Here is a 16,870-nt window from a genome sequence, read left to right as displayed (position 1 = left end):
CCAGATAGTGCTCAAAGGGCTCTTTAGCATCCTTCAGCAGGAGGAGGTGTGGTCCAGTTGCTATGTTACCGGAGAGAAACGGCACTACATCAGCTTGAGCTGCACACTGAGCTGTAGGCGATGGACACAGAGCCCTCTGAAATTTTCTTTCCGTACCTAGTGAAACACAGTCCTCCTTCCAACAGCTTCCTGTCGCTTCTGTTTACTCAAAGTACAGGACAAAGTTTCTCATTTATATGGTAACAACTTCTACTGGGCAGGAAGCTTATTGCAATAATTCCCTTTATTTTCATGCTGGGAGTCCAAACGAAATGTGTGCACAACATTAGCAAAGTGTTAAATCGTTAATTTGTTGTAGCAGCCTGAAATACGGTGTGAGGCTTCGACACTGTACACAGTCCTAGTTGAATCCCCAGCCTACACATCGCTGCAAACATTATCACAACAGAAAGGTGGTCACGCTGTGCAAGTGGAGAAATGTTTGGTTGGTATCTCCTGCCTGCCTCTCCCCTGTGTTCTCTATTTAAAACTTACTGCTTTTTATTTAAATCAGTCGGTGCCAACAGAAGCTCGGGAGGCTCCCTGGACGTGCCCCCAAGATGCACGAGGGCATTTTGAGCAGAAAAATCCCTCCCTATTTCTCCCTGGAAAACTTGGTCCCTCTGTTCAGCAGCAGAACTCAAAGTCAGCGTGCACAGCGCAGAAGACTAGTGGAAAATCAGTAGGTACATCGGGAGACTCGCCCTAGCACTTCTCAGTATCTAATTGAGCAATCACAAGTAAAAGCAAACACATAAAGGCAGCTTTTTGGAATCATTTATTAAACATCATTTATTACATGCCTGTGGCTGGACCTTGTTTCCCTGTGACCACAAGAAGAATCAATCTTCCTCAAAGTTTCCACCAGACTAGTTACAGAGGCGTCAAACTCGGCGGCAGGCTCTCTTGGTTAACTCTTCACTTGCTTGGTCTTTGGTGTCACATTTTCTGTGGGTATGGAGTGCTTCTTAGCTGTGACTTCACGTGAATGAACCGACAACAAATTAACCTGCAAAACAGACAAGGCTGAAATGTGAATACCTCTAACCCCTACAAAAATAAGAAAATGGTGAATGTAGCAGAAGACAAGAACTTACTTGACTGGAAAGGGAAAAAGGTAAAGGAGCATATATGACTCTTATCCTCGAGGGAACAATGACTGCAGCTGCTATACTGCCTCTTAGACTGACATCTGAAATGAAACAGGTACACGGCACTGAACTAATGCTAAGCTACTGCGTAACTAATTGCAGCATCTTGGAAAACATCAAAAATTAATCTATGTAAACTGAAGAGCTGGCAAAACTCAGATCCACAAATTCTCTTGCATGCAACTTTTATGGAAAAAATAAATGTTGTTGGAGAGAAGCAGCTAAAAAATAAAGCCTATGCAGCAGTCTGGTCAACACAATATTGAGAATGTGGAAGAGTTGTGCCTGCCACACCCTCTCCATTAATAGAGCCTGGCAATATTTAACTGGAATAGTCAGCGTTGCAACATGAGGGTCATAAATTAGCAGAAAAATAAAGCTCCAAAACCTCAAATGCAAGAGTCCACCACTCTTGCTACTACCAAAGCAGTGGTCTCCACTGGACGTACTTGCACAGAGGGTGGGCTCATTTTCTAAGGATTGCCAACAGGACCCAACTTCTCGTTATATTTCTGCTGTTCTCTGTAATGGTATCTTTATTTCTGTTCTTAGTGAAATGAGCAAGAGCAACCCGTGAGATCTCTAATATATTCTAAACACAGACGTATGCTCTTGTTGTAATTGTATTTCATATAAAAGCACTACTTCTCTTCTTAACCTTACTGATAAAAATATAAATATTGTAAGTAAATTAATATTGCTGCCAAGACAAAATTATCACGTATGGTAGAAACATAAAGAAAATACTCTTTAATCATCATGCATGGGATATGACCACTATTCTCATTCTGTCACATGCTGAACAGGCAGGGTGTAAACAAAGAAGAAATCTACTTCCACAATGCCTTGAGCACAGATAATCCCACCTGGGAATTTCCTTTTATATTTGGTCTCAAAGCTGGGCTCTAAGTATCAGGCTTACCTTTGTCAGCTTCGGTTCTTCAGTCTTCTTCCAGTAACGGGCATTGTTTTTTTTCGAATGCTCAATGTAATAGATCTGCAACGCTGGGCAAACATGCTTGTTGTGATGCAGGAAGATCTAGAACACTGGTTCTGCAAGTCCACCCACGCAGGCGAGATGAAAAAACCAAAACAAGATAAGGAAATTCCACTTCTCTGTGAAATGCAACCGTACAGCTATTACGGGGCGGGGGGGACTGGGGGAAATGGAAAGGAGAGGACCACACATGAATATAAAAGACAGAAAAAAAAACAATCAGGTGCTTAACTTGCCCTCCTGAAAGGAGCTCAGTTTGTCTCAAAAACTAGGCTAGGTGCTGGAATAGAAAGAGCAGACAAACCAGTCTGAACAAATATTACCACGCAGAGACCTGTGATTTATTTGAATGAACCTTCTGGAAGTAAAACCGTAGGTCAGTATGTAACACAGCTTTGGGAGACAAAAATCAGGAAACCATTCAGATTTGCTAAAGCACAACCAGCTTGAGCTCCTTTATACGTTCAGCACGGGCCGGCAACACCTTAGAGCAATTTTCTGGTCCCCAACCCTCCCAGTTCCCCATCTGGTGCCGATGGTTCCCCGAAGCTCCAACAGACAGCATCAGAAGTCAGTGCAAGTTGAGGAAGTGCTCGCTAAAATATTTAAAGAAAGTGAGTTCAGCATAACCCTTGGAAATACACGATGCAGCACAGCAATGACGATTTTTAGAACAGGTTTTTTTTTTTCATCTTATGTTCATACAACAAGAACTGCCACATCCTTATAGTGCATCTTTCTGAAAACGGATCTCGAGGGAGAACTGTCCTACTTTTTAGTACCTAAAGCAAAAAAAAAAAAAAATAAATACATTTCCCAGCTCTCAGGTTTCAGGTGAAGGCCAGGCCATACATTTCCAGAACGTCTCCGTTACAAACATTGGTCCTAACCAGGCCAGCACACTACTGGGCCATTTAAATGCCAGACGCAGCACAGCTTCTGCTGATAGGGTTGGTAATAACAATGATTCTCAAAAGATAATCCCTTTTGAAAGAAAAAAAAAAAATCTACACGTTTAAGGGAGTAGCAGTATGCAAATACACGAAACTACAAGCCTACACTGGAAAAAGCATGATGTTCTGTGCCACCAGTCATCACGTGAGTAATCAAAAAAAACATGCCGTTTTGGGTAATTTATTCTGCCCTGCTTCAGGTGAAGCATCCTTTCTCAGTGGCTGCACAAGACCCACATCAACTGCAGGAGTGGGAACAGTCAAGTTAGAGGAGTTTTGTTCAAGTATTTTATAAACTTACTGATGACATTAATTTATTTTGAAAACAGTTCAACAAAAAAATATTGCCACAATTTAAAGGAAAAAGATTTCAACCACATGATCTTAGAAACAAAGTTAACAAGTCAATTTATTTTTAATAACCTCCAGTAAACACACAGTGTTCGAAATGCTGTAAACAAAACTGCAGAGAAAAGTAAGGGGGTTGAGCAGAAGCTGAGTTTCCAGAGAGGCATAAATCGCATTCTTTAAATTCAAACAGTTTTATAGATTTGCTTCAGAGTTTTTAAGGGCAGGATTTATTTTCCTATTTTTGTTCTTAACTGATACAAGGAAACAGTTTGACCACATTAAGTTTATAATTTAACAGGGAATTTTGACATCAAAATCTATTTTGAAATTCACTTGAGTTCTGCCAATCGTATCTTATACTACTTCTACTATTTTTACAAGAGCATGAACTTATTCTTTTAAGATTAAAGTATTTAGGTATTATGCCACCTTCACATTCCAAAAACATATCAAACAGAAACCTTGTTGTTTGGGGAAGGACAGTGGAGAGGAGGTTTATTTTGTCTCTCCCTCCCCAAAGATACCACTCATAATAAAATTTAACTGCCATACAATAAAAGAAATCTTCTTTACTCAGCAGAAAGAGAGAAATAGCATACAGTATTCCTCCTTGCATATATTTCAGCACTAGTAGATGAAGACTATTTAAGATAGATGGATCAATCACCCAACCCCGACAGCGCTCAGTTCCGGTATGGCACTGCTGTACAGTAAGTGCAATTCATCCTCATTATTAATCTCTTTACCCTATTAATATAATTTTACCCAGAGGCAAAGGGTTGGTCAGTTCATTTAGAGGAATTAACCAAATACAACTTGTTCCAGAGCTGAGCAGCTGACAACTCAAAACAAACAAACAAAAACAGCACCAGGAAATATATCCTGTGTATTGAGTGCAAGTGGTGACCTTAACAAGATGCTCTGCAGTTTAATGGTGTTTTTTTTTTCTGTTTTGCTGTTGTTTTCTGTTGTTTTGGTTTTGTCTGGTTTTGTTTTCTAAGGTAGTCATTCCTGGCCAAAAGCGGTTTTGCTTTTAGAAAGAGTCGCTTCGCCACCTTTCAGATAACCAAATGGTTCACAAAGAAGAAGAAAAACAACGCATGTGAGCAACGTGTCAGCTCCTACTTTCCACTTTTGCTGTCTTTAAGAAAAATCTCACCATTGAGTGCTAAGACTTAAAAGCAGCATTTAAATGCATGCTCAAGCACTTTGTTCAGGTTCACATGACAACCTGAAGCCTTTTGTTGATAATTTCTGGCACATTCGTGTGCAACTGGGCAGTGCAGTAGCGACATCAGCATTCATGCAGACTTTCCCAATTCATCCTTTTTACATTTTTCCCCATTAAAATATCCAAAAAATATTAAGTTACTGATAGGTAGCAACATACCTATATTAAATTGTCTGGAACATCCACAGCAATGTTTGCAGCATCTGTCCTATGCTCAGCAGTAGAAATGAACAGATTTTCTAGCATGTCTTTGTGAATTGATATAGTTCATGAGGCTGATCCGTGTCACAAGATGAAAACAACAGCAATAGTTCTGCATGGGCACGATTAAGTAGTCCAAGTAAAGGCGGTTACATTCTCTAAGTAGGCAGACTGAGCATCTCCGCAGTGCATTCCCCAGTACTTCTTGGAAGGTTCTTCACCTTGGGCACAGCAAACACGTTCACATTGTTCACTGACCCAAGCTGACACCGTAAATGCTCATTCTACTCTAGGTCTAAGCTGAATTTGGCTGGAGTTAGTGTGGATCCAGCTACCAATAATGTTTGTGTTTTTTTTTCCAGCATTTAGTTTGTCCCTGCCCCTCCTAATTGATGGGGAATTGATTGCATTCAGTATTTTTATTCAACAGCTTCAATAGCATCACATAACATAGGGGCAAACCATATCAAAATAGTGCAAATGTAGTAGGGAGACAAAACAATCATCCAAAAGGAAATTGGCATATTGGAGAAACCATCTGAAAGCAATTCAATAAAAACGTGGAGTAGGAAACAAGAAAAATTAAATGCAAAAGAAGAAAATAAGGGGGCATTTGAGGGGGCAATAAGGGGGCATGCAGTTGAGTTGCTACCTATGGTAGCAAGTCAACCTAAACGATGTAATACTGCACCAAAGAAAAAAGACAAATGGGATTTTGAAACTTCATCTTATGACAAGGTCTGAGAGGTAATTATTCTGCCCCGGTGACAGCAGAGCCTCAGCTGGATGACGTCTGGAACTGAGCACGCGTTTTAAGACATCTATGCAAACTGAGGAAAAGGCAAGAACATGAGTGAAAATTTGCATGAAATTAATACATGAGACTTGAGAAATAACTGAAGAACCCACTGGTTGACTTAGTTAATTAAAAAAAGAGATAGTGCTGATAGAGGAACAGACAGGCTGACAATTTTCAAATACGTTAAAGGCAACTGCAAAGAAGACTGTAATTAACTCTTGTGGCCTACCCAAGCTATAATAATAAGAAAAGACTGAGCTCACAAGAAGTTTAATTAGATATTAAAAATAATTGTCTCACAGTTAGAAAACATTGCAACAAGGGAGTTGGGGACTCCCTGCTGCTGGAGCTACTCCAAAAGCAGCTCTGTGAACCATCAGGAACGGCCTCGTACACTTGACCTGGACTTAGAAAAGGTGTGCAGTGCCCCCTCCACGTTTTCATTCAGCGACTGTTGACACATCCAGGTTAATATTACAGTATGATACAAAATACAGGAGCCACCTTTGACAAGGAGGGGAGGCCGAGGGCATTTTCACATGACAACGAAGCCAATCTAGCAGCTAACCCGTGCCAAAGGGGATCCTCCTCTTGTACCTGCTCGACTCCATTGTGAATGGTCTACCTTGCTAGCATGGAAAAAAAAAAACACAACAGTCTCACCTTGAGGCAGTGAAACCCATCATGTGCAAACAGTGATGAATCTTTGACCCCTTTAATCAGGTTCAAACAGCTCAGCAGAGGTCAGGGCAAAAGGCCAGGGCCAGAATGAGGAAGGGACCCAGGATCTGTCATCCTGTTTCACAGCCAGCCCTCCAGCTCTTCCATCTCCTCAGCTGCAACAAAAATCCATGCAGGCAACTGCCTAAAGCCAACAACTGAGCAGCAAAACAGCTGTAGCCCTAATGCCTGTGTTCCTACTCCTACCTCACTGCTCTGGAAACAAAATTAACTGCCCTGCTGCCAAGAAAGGATGGGATGGAGAACAGGTAACCACCGCTTCTAATCCATGGTCACTAACTATATTCAATGTCATTTTTAGACTACACAGATGTTCTGCATATGAGCTTTTGCGGCTCAGTATATCATTCATTCACTTTAGTAATGCAAGAAAAAGGTCAGAGGATAATACAAAGGGATCAGTCAGCACCAGGATCTGGTATTTCAGTTCATTTCCTTTGTTTCATACCTGCTAGCATTGGTCAAGAAAAAAATGAAGTTTGCAGCTATCAGCAATACTATAAATCAGATCTGGAGGAGCTCTGATGTGTCCCTGTACCGTGCTGTACCTTCAAATAAAAGCAATGGCTTAACACTAACAAAACTGGAGTAAAGGCTCAGCATAGGAGATATAGTTTGTAGTTACTTGAATATAAAATAAATATTAATGATATGGAAATAAACACGCTCAAATGGAGATGCGATTTGAGATAGGTTTCCCCCAACTTCATCAGATTTAGGAGGAAAATGCACATCTCTAACCAAGGAAGGCTTTACTAGAGATTCCTTTTCAGAGCATCAGATTGGCCTTTCCACACATGCAGCTCTGACACACGTTGGCGGAAGAACCTATGGAAAAATCACATCCTTGGAGCAAACCCATCAAGCAACTTACCACGAGTACAATCAAACAAAAAAGCACAGCATTTCAGACTATTATTGCACAGAAATCGAAGCAAAAACTTCAAACCAGTGATTCCACAGCACACAGAACAGAAGGTCCTCTCTGTACTAATGACATGCACATCTTAGAACCAACGCCTAAAGTCATGATGCCAAAACACGAAGTATTCCACAATCCAGGCGAATTTCCATTCTTCACCACCAGGCATGCTGCCTATGATTTCATTGCCCTGTAGATATTTTGTGATTTCAGTGGTACACAGGCACTTTGTACCTTGATTCTCTGGAATAATACCGACCAATTGTGTTATGCTGAATTTCTGTAATTCCCTGGTTTATGGAACTTTCTACAAAGCAAGGGATCCCTTGTGGCAGTGTGGTAAGCCAGGCTGTGAGGTTACAGCCAGTCACTTCGCAGGGACTGTGTGCTTGGGTTAAGATCAAGCACACAGACAGGAGCACAATTCAGGAGCACCCAACATCCTTTAAGTTCTCATCCTTCTGATTTGATGGTAACTTGCCCATGTGTACGTACCCTCTGCCTGCTAAAATGAGTCAGCATTCCTAAAATATCTGGCAATATAAACAAACAAACCTCTTAAGGTTAATTTTTCATATAAACTGTGTAAATAGAGAAGTTGTTTAAAGCAAGACAGAGGACTGCAAATGTTGTTCCTCTGTGGATTTAAATTAAGAAGCATGCTTCCAAAACAAAATAAAGTGAATGTTTTTGACCAAACAGCTGAATAGTACGTCAGATCTTCCGCTACAATCACACAAAGCACAGCTGTAGATCTTGAGAAGTCACCTGGTCGTTCCCTCTACTTCAAGGCAGAATTATCACTGCCTGCATTACTCCCGACAAATGCTTTTCAGAATTGTTCTTCAAACTCTCCAGTGATGAGATCCTGCAGTAACCCCAGATGCACTTGTTTTCTGAAGTGTTCCAGTGTCATCTTAATAAAGTAACACAGTTTAAAAACTGCTACAGCATTATTATGGCAAATGCACATACAGTGTGAAATCTATCGATATGCTCCTATACTATTGGAGCTCTGGAATTGTAATAGATTTGGTCATACTTCAAACAGCAACAAGTTTACAAAAGCTCCTAAAATGTGGAAAGGGACACCTTGTCCAAGTTATGAGAGTCTCACAGATTTTCTCCACTAGAAATTTCTGTGCACCTGAGTGGGTATGGCCTGAGCCATTTTATCTCTCCATATGGTTCCACATGAAAAGATAACAGCTAGACAGAAGCCTTTTGTGGGCCAGACCCAGACAATGTGTCCGCATGTTAATCACAATTAGAGTAAAAAAGGAACAGATCAGAATACAAGTGAAAATACTTCCCTTTAGAGTAAATCTTTCGCTGTCTTGGAGCTGCAGAGCTTAACGACAATTCTGAGACAGCCACACAGTTTCCTGATGAGTAAAGGCTGTGACAAGTCCACAAGGGTTGAGCTTTCATCTAGGCAGGATGAAAAGTATTCCAGCAACAATTTCTGCTGACTAGAATGTGAAGTTGCACTGTTGTTCCCAGTAAAGCAATGGCTGCCTTGTACTGTAAATGTGAAGAATAACCTGAACTGGAAAAAGTCAGGAAAAGGCCTTTTCATAAACTAAAGTAAAATAGTTAAATCCATCCCTAAAGGCAGGCCTTCTCCCCCACCCCCCAAGAATAAGGGAAACGACACTTTTTATACCTGCAATATATTATCTTCAGCATTTTTACTGACCATCTGCATCACAAAATTATTTTTATCTCAGGTGTCAAGAAACTAATGCATCGTGTTCTAAAAAAAGAAAAAAGGAAAGCAGCTATACAGCACGTAATCACCCATGGAAATCATTGCTATCTAGTCGAACCTCTCGTCTGAAACAACGAAGACTGAAAAAGACATTTAAGTTCTGAAACAGAACTTGCACCAAACTTCTCTGAGTTCTTATCTTGGCATATCAAGACCCACTGAAGATATTTTGTCTGTTATGCTTCAACCTGATCCAATCTTTGTCAGGATCTCTTAGCAGGGAGTGAAGCACATTAGGGAGTGCACACACGCAATCTGGATCTCAAACTGACAGAACACGCAATAGAAGAAATTGTCTTTCATGGATGGCACTAGAAATAACCACGCAGAGCTCTAATACTTAGTAATATCTTTGATTATCTGAGCCCCGTAACACCTGAAGATCAATCAGTTTGAGGACAAAGATGAAATACGATGCACTGCAAGCACATGTGCATCACATCAAGAGCTGGAGTGCCTATTTCTGCACAGTAGCTACCACCACATGTAATGTCACAAAGGTATATGCAGTGCCTAACATTCATTGATTTAATAACGAAGCCAGACCCCTTACAACTGCAGGGTTCTTTGTGCGCTCAGACCTACAGAGCTGAATGAATTTAAACTAGTTGAATAAAGGTATGGAGAAACCCTGAAGCAACCATGAACCTGAGGCAGGAGCCGTCCTGTGTCACACGCCAGACAACTCAAAGGTCAAGACATTAAAGTCCATGAATCGGAGCGTGAAAAGAATGATTAATCTGATAATTGCAGGAAGGTCAGGGAGAACAGACAGAAGACACCCGGCATCTAAAAAGAACAGCAGTAGGTGAAGAACAGGATCTGTGTTTGTCAAAACTACTCTACGATTGATGCAGAGCCTTATGACAACCAGCCTTTAAAGGCTACTTAAGTTGTAGATCCTTCAAGGTATATTTATGTATGGCAAGTGGATGGCAAAGGAAAAAGCCTTTAAACAAAATACTTCAAAAGGTAGCACAGAATGAAGTATTCTTGCCCTCCCCCAAAGCAGTCAAACTTAAAGCTCAGTGAGCTCTTGCATGATCTGCACAGAAGCATAAGACTTGCAGTGAGAATCCTGTGCAGATGGCATCTTTAAAGAACAAGAGGTACTCCCACTAAACTGACAAAATAAAATTCACACCCGCAGCCATCCTTTCCCCCCAATATCACACCATATGCTGCCAACAAGTTTTTACCCTTCCTCAAAACAGATTTCATAAATTAATAGCTTAAGGAGTACGATAACTGCCAATGAAGTTTAATGCATCCAAATATATTAATATGCACAAATTATTGTTGATGAACTGGCACAGAGCTATTCCAACGATCCACAACACACAAACCATGCCACATGCTGTTTATGCACATTCCTGGTTTCAGTATATACTGTATCTACCTTCTGTCCACACGAAGCCCAACTCTAGAAGCAGAAAGGAAAGAGCAGAATGGAAGGTCATAGTAAATATAATCCAAAAGTGATCCACAAAAGAACAAAACTGAGATGGAGATCGCCGGCCTTGTTGAAAATGTCATGCTCTCTAATGACATGGAGTCAAACAGGTTAAGATACAGTGGCAAATCAATTTTTTTTGTTTATTTTTACTAGTAAGAAAAGCACCTTCTCATGCTAAGGGTACATCTCTGCCCATGACAAGGCAGGCACACGTTAAGGCTGCAATCAGAGTAGCTATGTGGGTTAATTCGCAACTTCCTTATCTGGCTCTTGATTTAGAGATTATGAAACTATCTTTGCACTGACTACACCACTGAATAGTAAAAATATACCCCCCATACCAAGAAAAGCTTTGTTTTTAAGAGAATCGCTTCTATCTAAATAAAGATACCTTGTTCAGAGGGCCAGAATCTAAAGTTCTGGCTATACATTACTGTTGGGCTTTTCTTGATCAGAAGCATCCATTCCTTTCTTTTTTTAAGGAAAAAAGTTCAAGGAGATGTTGACAACTAACATTTACTGTATTTTTCATGTTAAAAGCCTAGTGTTTTGACTGCAAATTAAAGTTACATAATGATTTAGTGAAGAAAGCCCTGCACTGAAAAAAAGTTAACTACTTTACCATTAGAGAGAGAGATAACAGACAAATAATTGAGTCAGCAAACATATTACACTTTCAAATTAAGTCAGCATACAGGAGGGGAATAAGGGACTTTTTAGTCCTGCTACCTGTCTGTATCAAAATGAAGAAGCTGCATCCAAAGACGTACAGAAAATTTTAGGAGAGTGAAATTGCAACACTGTCTTGAGAAATAAGTTATGTGTATGGAGGAACCACAACCATGGATCCACTTTTAAAAATCCAAAGGAAGAAAATGAGTCTTGAGTTAGAAGTTTGGAACATGATCCCAGTCCTGGATCAAGAGCCCTGTCTTCCAAGGATTTTCATGCTGTGAGCACAGAGTGCAGCTTCCTTTGTCTCAGCCCCCCAGAGTTACAAAATTAAAATATTTTCTGTGCAAGTAACATGTATGGCAGTTTTCCAAGACGGAATAACAGAAAAATTCAACCTCCAGCTCAATCTGCCTGTTGCACAAAGTAGTTTTAACTTGGGACTGTCTTCCTGGGTTGAATTGAAGGTAAACATCCAGGAGGTTAGTATTGCAGCTTTACAAACTTCAATGCTTACATTATTGCAGGTGCTTATACACTGGTGTCTCTTGCTGATTTTATTTCCCTACTAACAAAACATGCAAAACAAGCTTTATAGGAAAGGAAAAAGTCAAACCATTTACCACTTATTGTTATTTATATATACATTTAAATAATTCTTTATAACCGGTATGAAAAAAACATTACTCTTTAGCCAGCATCAAGTCCACACAAAGGTTCTACTCAGCTTGCTATTCTGTTTTGAAGTAAACTGCTCCCACATAAAGCCACAAAAATTAAAACCTTTAAGAACCCTGAAAGTAAGACTTGCCTCCATAACACACTTAGCACATCACTGCTAAAGCTGCTTTCAATGCCAGCCTATCACGAAGCTCAAACTTCAAGGTAACTTCTCTTCAGAACTGTTTTTGACATTTTGTTAATCTTTACTGGAAAGAAAAGGCATAGGTTTTATTTCTATACACAGCTATTCCAAAATTCCAAGTATCTTACTTCCAGGAGTTGCTAAGAATACTCCCCATCTACAAAAGCAAGCCTGGTGGTTTCTTTAGCAACCTGTACACTACTGCAAAAAGAGATGAATTGAAAAAATATCAGTAGGCCTAACAATGGCCCAAACCAGTTATGTTTTCCTTGAATACATAATTCCTTTTCCTATCTATCCCATTATGATTGCTCTTGGAGAAAAGATGTTGCATCTCCTGTTATATTTCACCTTGTTACAGCAACCTTACCTTGAGAGCAGAACTAAACCTTGGACAAAAACCTTCTTGTAAAAGGAATCAGTATCCTGCTTTCTTTAACCTTTACAAGCTGAAAAATGTGCACTGCAATTTTTAACTATTCTCCAGTGATCAAGGAAAAAATAGGTAAAATTTTATATTAGCTACCTCTAAAGAATTGTTTTTCCCTCTGAGGAAAAGACAAAAATACAGAGCCATAAACTTTGAGCCCATCTATATACAGCAGGAATATTAAATGGCGTAAGCCAAAGTGAACGTTTAAATTTCAGTCTTACACCCGATTGATTTGTAAGAGACAAGAAAGAATTCACATAATTACATATTTACTTTTTTAAAAAATAATCCAATTACATTTCCAATAGTCCAGGCCACAGTAGTGTATCACTGGTGCTAGCTTCTCAAAGAATTTATCCTGTCTTCCTCACGTGGGATACTAAAAAGCCTGAAAAGTTTGTTTTATGTTTGAGATGTGCTTCCTGGCATGCTCTAACCTCAAGCCTATTAAGGTGAGAGCCCAAGAGCAGTTAATCTTTGCTGGCAGGTGAATGAAAGGACAGCTCAGATGCAGCGTGACTGCTGTCACCCGAAGGAGATTGAGGCATCCCGTCCTGCACCAGCTTTGTGTGCTGGAACCTCCGCAAGCTGCTGAGTGCAGGAACGCAGGAGAGCACTGCTCTTGCAAAACCCCTGCCAACAAAAAGCACAATGTTTTCTGCCAGGTTACTGAACTGAACAGACTGAGCAAATGCCCAGGAGAGGGTGGGATCATGTGGCTGGAATTAAGGGGGAGCATACACAAGGGTGAAATGAAAGAAAAAGGCTGTCCCCTGATGGAAGAAAGCTGTCTTCCTCAGTAGTAGCATGTCTTCATCCTTATCAGGTGATAGAGGGATGCGTAGTGCTGGTTCTTTTGCTTATAGGACGGCATCAACATGGAGGGAACATGACAAGAAATCAAAACATAAGCAGGACAACTCATTCGCTGAGACATCAGCTTATGTCCTTTCCAAAAGGTTTGGTCCCGAGACCAAACAAGCATTCTCAGAAAGTGCTGTCCGTTAGTAAATCCTTGTGAAGGTGAGATGACTTTTACTTTTCTGAAACTAAAGTTTCTGTAAAAATAAAAAATTATAGTTGCTCACTGCAAGCAGGTAAACACTGTAGGAACTTCAATGATGCATGGCCATCCCTAAGTTTACTCAGGAACAATTAAACCGTAGACAACTCAATCTATGACTGCAGTGAAGATAGGCCATACAAAGTCATGTTATAGCAGCAATGAGAATTGCTTCCAGGCACTAGCTGTGGAAAACCAGGTGAAATGCACTCAAGTGACAATCAATCCACAAAAAGGATACCAAAAGATCAAATCTAGGTCCCCCCACTTTTTTTTTTTTCCTGTGAAAGGTATTTTATCTTCCTAAATAGCTGAACTTCGAAAGTCTAGCAAGACTTTATGAAAACGTATCTCTACAGCATCCTGTAAATAAAAGAAAAACACCCTTTAAATAAAAGGGTGCTTGAAAAATTTACCACCACCACCTCTATTTCTATTTTTTTCTTAAAATTCCCCAGGAGCTTTAAGGGAAATTATTTATTTTACTATCATGTGCATGAATTTCAGATCTCATAGAAATATAACAGAATCGAGACCAATGGTCAGAGTTGCACAGTAAAAGAGGGATAAAAGGACTCCTCTAATAGCAGAATAATATTTCTTGATTGTATCAAACCTATCTTTTAGTAAACATTTTTCCCACCAGATGGCAGTTCTAATTATGAAGTTAGAAAAAAAAAATTATCAGCCACCAAGGAAACTTTCACTCAAGTAGTCTTAATTAAAGGAGGTTTTCCTTTCCCTCATCACAGTGCAGTTCAAGAAATTCAAGCATCAAAAGAGACTTCCATTCAAGGTGCACTTTGCGTGGTCCTGATTTTAAACCTAAGTCCATTACTGCTTACCAATTAGCAACCTAAAGTTAGAGCTAAAAATTTGATGCTGTACCAAAACACATTTTTCATTCCACTTTTCCATTTGAACTAACTTAACTAGTATCCAACTAAAAGAAAAAAAAAAAAAAACCAACACCAGAAAGCCAGTACATTCACAAAAGTATTCCATGTATCGATGCAGCCTTTAAAACCTTCACGTTACTGCTACTTAGGGCCATGAACACATGGCCAACTGTCCATGAACAGCTTACAGGACCCTGAAGAAGGATGAAGAAGAGAACCACAAATATTTTCCAGGCCACCGTTTGCCTTCCCGTGCCACCTTTACAAGGGCTTTGCTGCAATATGTATTCCCCTCGTGCTGCCGCCGCATCACGCTGCTTTGCCTTGCACAGCTGCAGGAAACCACCTGCTAGTGCACCACGGTGATTGTTTCTGCCTTCTCCTCCTCCACACACCCCCTTCTTTATGAGGAGGATTTGCTCACTCTTCTGTAAAGGCGATCCCCTCTGCCTTTTTGCAACACTGCAAATGGGAATCCCAGGTGGCTCCTGCTAATTATCCATGTGCCTTGGGAGTCTAATTCTTCCTATTGTTGATGTACCAATCTTCAGCCACAAAGTCACTTCATATGCTAATCAGAGACCAGATGATCCCAAGCTAGTACTACATGTACTCTGGAGAACTCATCTTCTGGGGGTATTAATGATAACAGCAACACTAGCTTCGGAAAACGGTGCCTGAATGAACCATCTCGCGCGCACTTCGAGTCCAACACCATAATAAACTACTTGCCTGTGAACTTGAGCTTGGTCAGTCCCTTCTCCTAGTGAGGGCAGCCTCTTCATAGGCTCATAATATACCTGCCTTACACTAATGTTTAAACTGCTATCAGCAAAAGAACATTTCAGAAGGTTATCAACGAGCAATTAAAACATGCTTCCTCCTGACTGCCCTCAGTCTCTGGACTGGTTATCTCTGGAGGTTAAGACATAAGAAGAACGCAAACACCCATTTTTCCTCTTAAAAAAAGCTTTGCCGAGAACATTTTATATGCAAAAGGCAGCTGGTTATGCTTTAACCAACTCTTTTGTGAATGGGACTGATCAACAGATGTGCAATGCTCATAGATGGCTATTAACATAATCTCCATTTTCAGAATCAATAAAACTGGACATTATGCCTGTTTGCTCAACCACTTACCTACCTCAGAAGATACACTCGATTCACTAATATCTGCTATGGAATTGATAAAAACTTGGTGTCAAAAGAACTGAGAATTAGAAAGAGAAAAATGGGAATGTCCAGATAATTGCAGTATTTCAGTCTGCATATGGGTTCTTCACTGATCTGAAACTGCAAACAGACAAGTCAATGTGAGGAAAGTGAAGGGAAAATACTCTGAAGCAGATATATATTTAGCATCAGGTTAGATGGAGAGAAAAGGCTCAAGGACAATGGCAGGTCTTTTCTTCCTTCAGCTAAGCCTCCAAAGTATTTTTGTGAAAGAAAGCTAGTCTTTTGCTTTTAACTGTAGCCCAAAACTGCATTATGTCTCCTGGGTGCTTTGATTTTTTTTTCCCTCTTTCTAAATCTCAGCGCATAGACAGCTCCAGGGCTCAGTAGGAGAAATTATTAAAAGCATGCCTGCAGAAGTAAAGAGATCAGTCATTTCCCTTATCCCCTGTGTTTCATGAACGCTCCCCCACCCATTCAGTGTTGTATGTGATTTCATGCAACCAGACATGTCCTTTTTAAACAGAATGAAAAAATGTAAAGTCGTTTAAGAGTAAGCATAGCATTCCTTCAAACTGGAAAGAAACACCACGCAAACGTGCTTCAATTCCTTAGAAAGGTCACACTCACCTTCAAAATTCTATCAAGCCAACATTTTTTCTTTTTGTCCTGTGCAGTGGTATTAAAGTAATTTTTAACAGTTTTACAAAATATACTGAAGTTTCATAGAACACAAAATCCTGCTGTGAACACGATATGAGCAATCTCTGCCTACTTATTTTTTCCCAGGCTGCTTGAAGTTGCCAAAGTACAGATGTTTTTCCAAATGTCCTTCCTGTTCCACTACTGCAAATGCATATGTCTTTTCTTTAAAGTTACCATTCTATACACATTTTCAACTTACAAACTTACTCTGTGCTTCTCAGTCCATTTTTTTCAAATAAATACATGCATATATTGGATTAATTATGACTTACTGTATTGAAAACATGGCAGTAGTTTTATCGATTGTGTTTGGTGTATTTTGACAACAGCAAATGTGTAGAAAATATGACGTTCTGATTAAAAAATAAGCAGCGTAAAAATTAGGAAAAAACCTTCAGTTTCCTACCTCTAATACATATAGTTGTATTTCCAACCTTGTACCTTTGCC

The 16,870-nt window shown here is 40.0% G+C and overlaps 1 protein-coding gene across 2 annotated transcripts in view; it reads right to left on the bottom strand.

Moving 5' to 3' along the window:
* USP22 (ubiquitin specific peptidase 22) overlaps positions 1 to 16,870 on the bottom strand; it is a 98,992-nt gene that overhangs the window by 26,815 nt on the left and 55,307 nt on the right. The window lies entirely within an intron of this gene.

The sequence above is a fragment of the Anas platyrhynchos genome, chromosome 15 (assembly GCF_047663525.1).
Source record: "Anas platyrhynchos isolate ZD024472 breed Pekin duck chromosome 15, IASCAAS_PekinDuck_T2T, whole genome shotgun sequence".
NCBI classification, from domain to species: domain Eukaryota; kingdom Metazoa; phylum Chordata; class Aves; order Anseriformes; family Anatidae; genus Anas; species Anas platyrhynchos.
The sequence above is the reverse complement of the archived record's forward strand: the minus strand, read 5'-3'. Positions and strand labels throughout refer to the sequence as shown.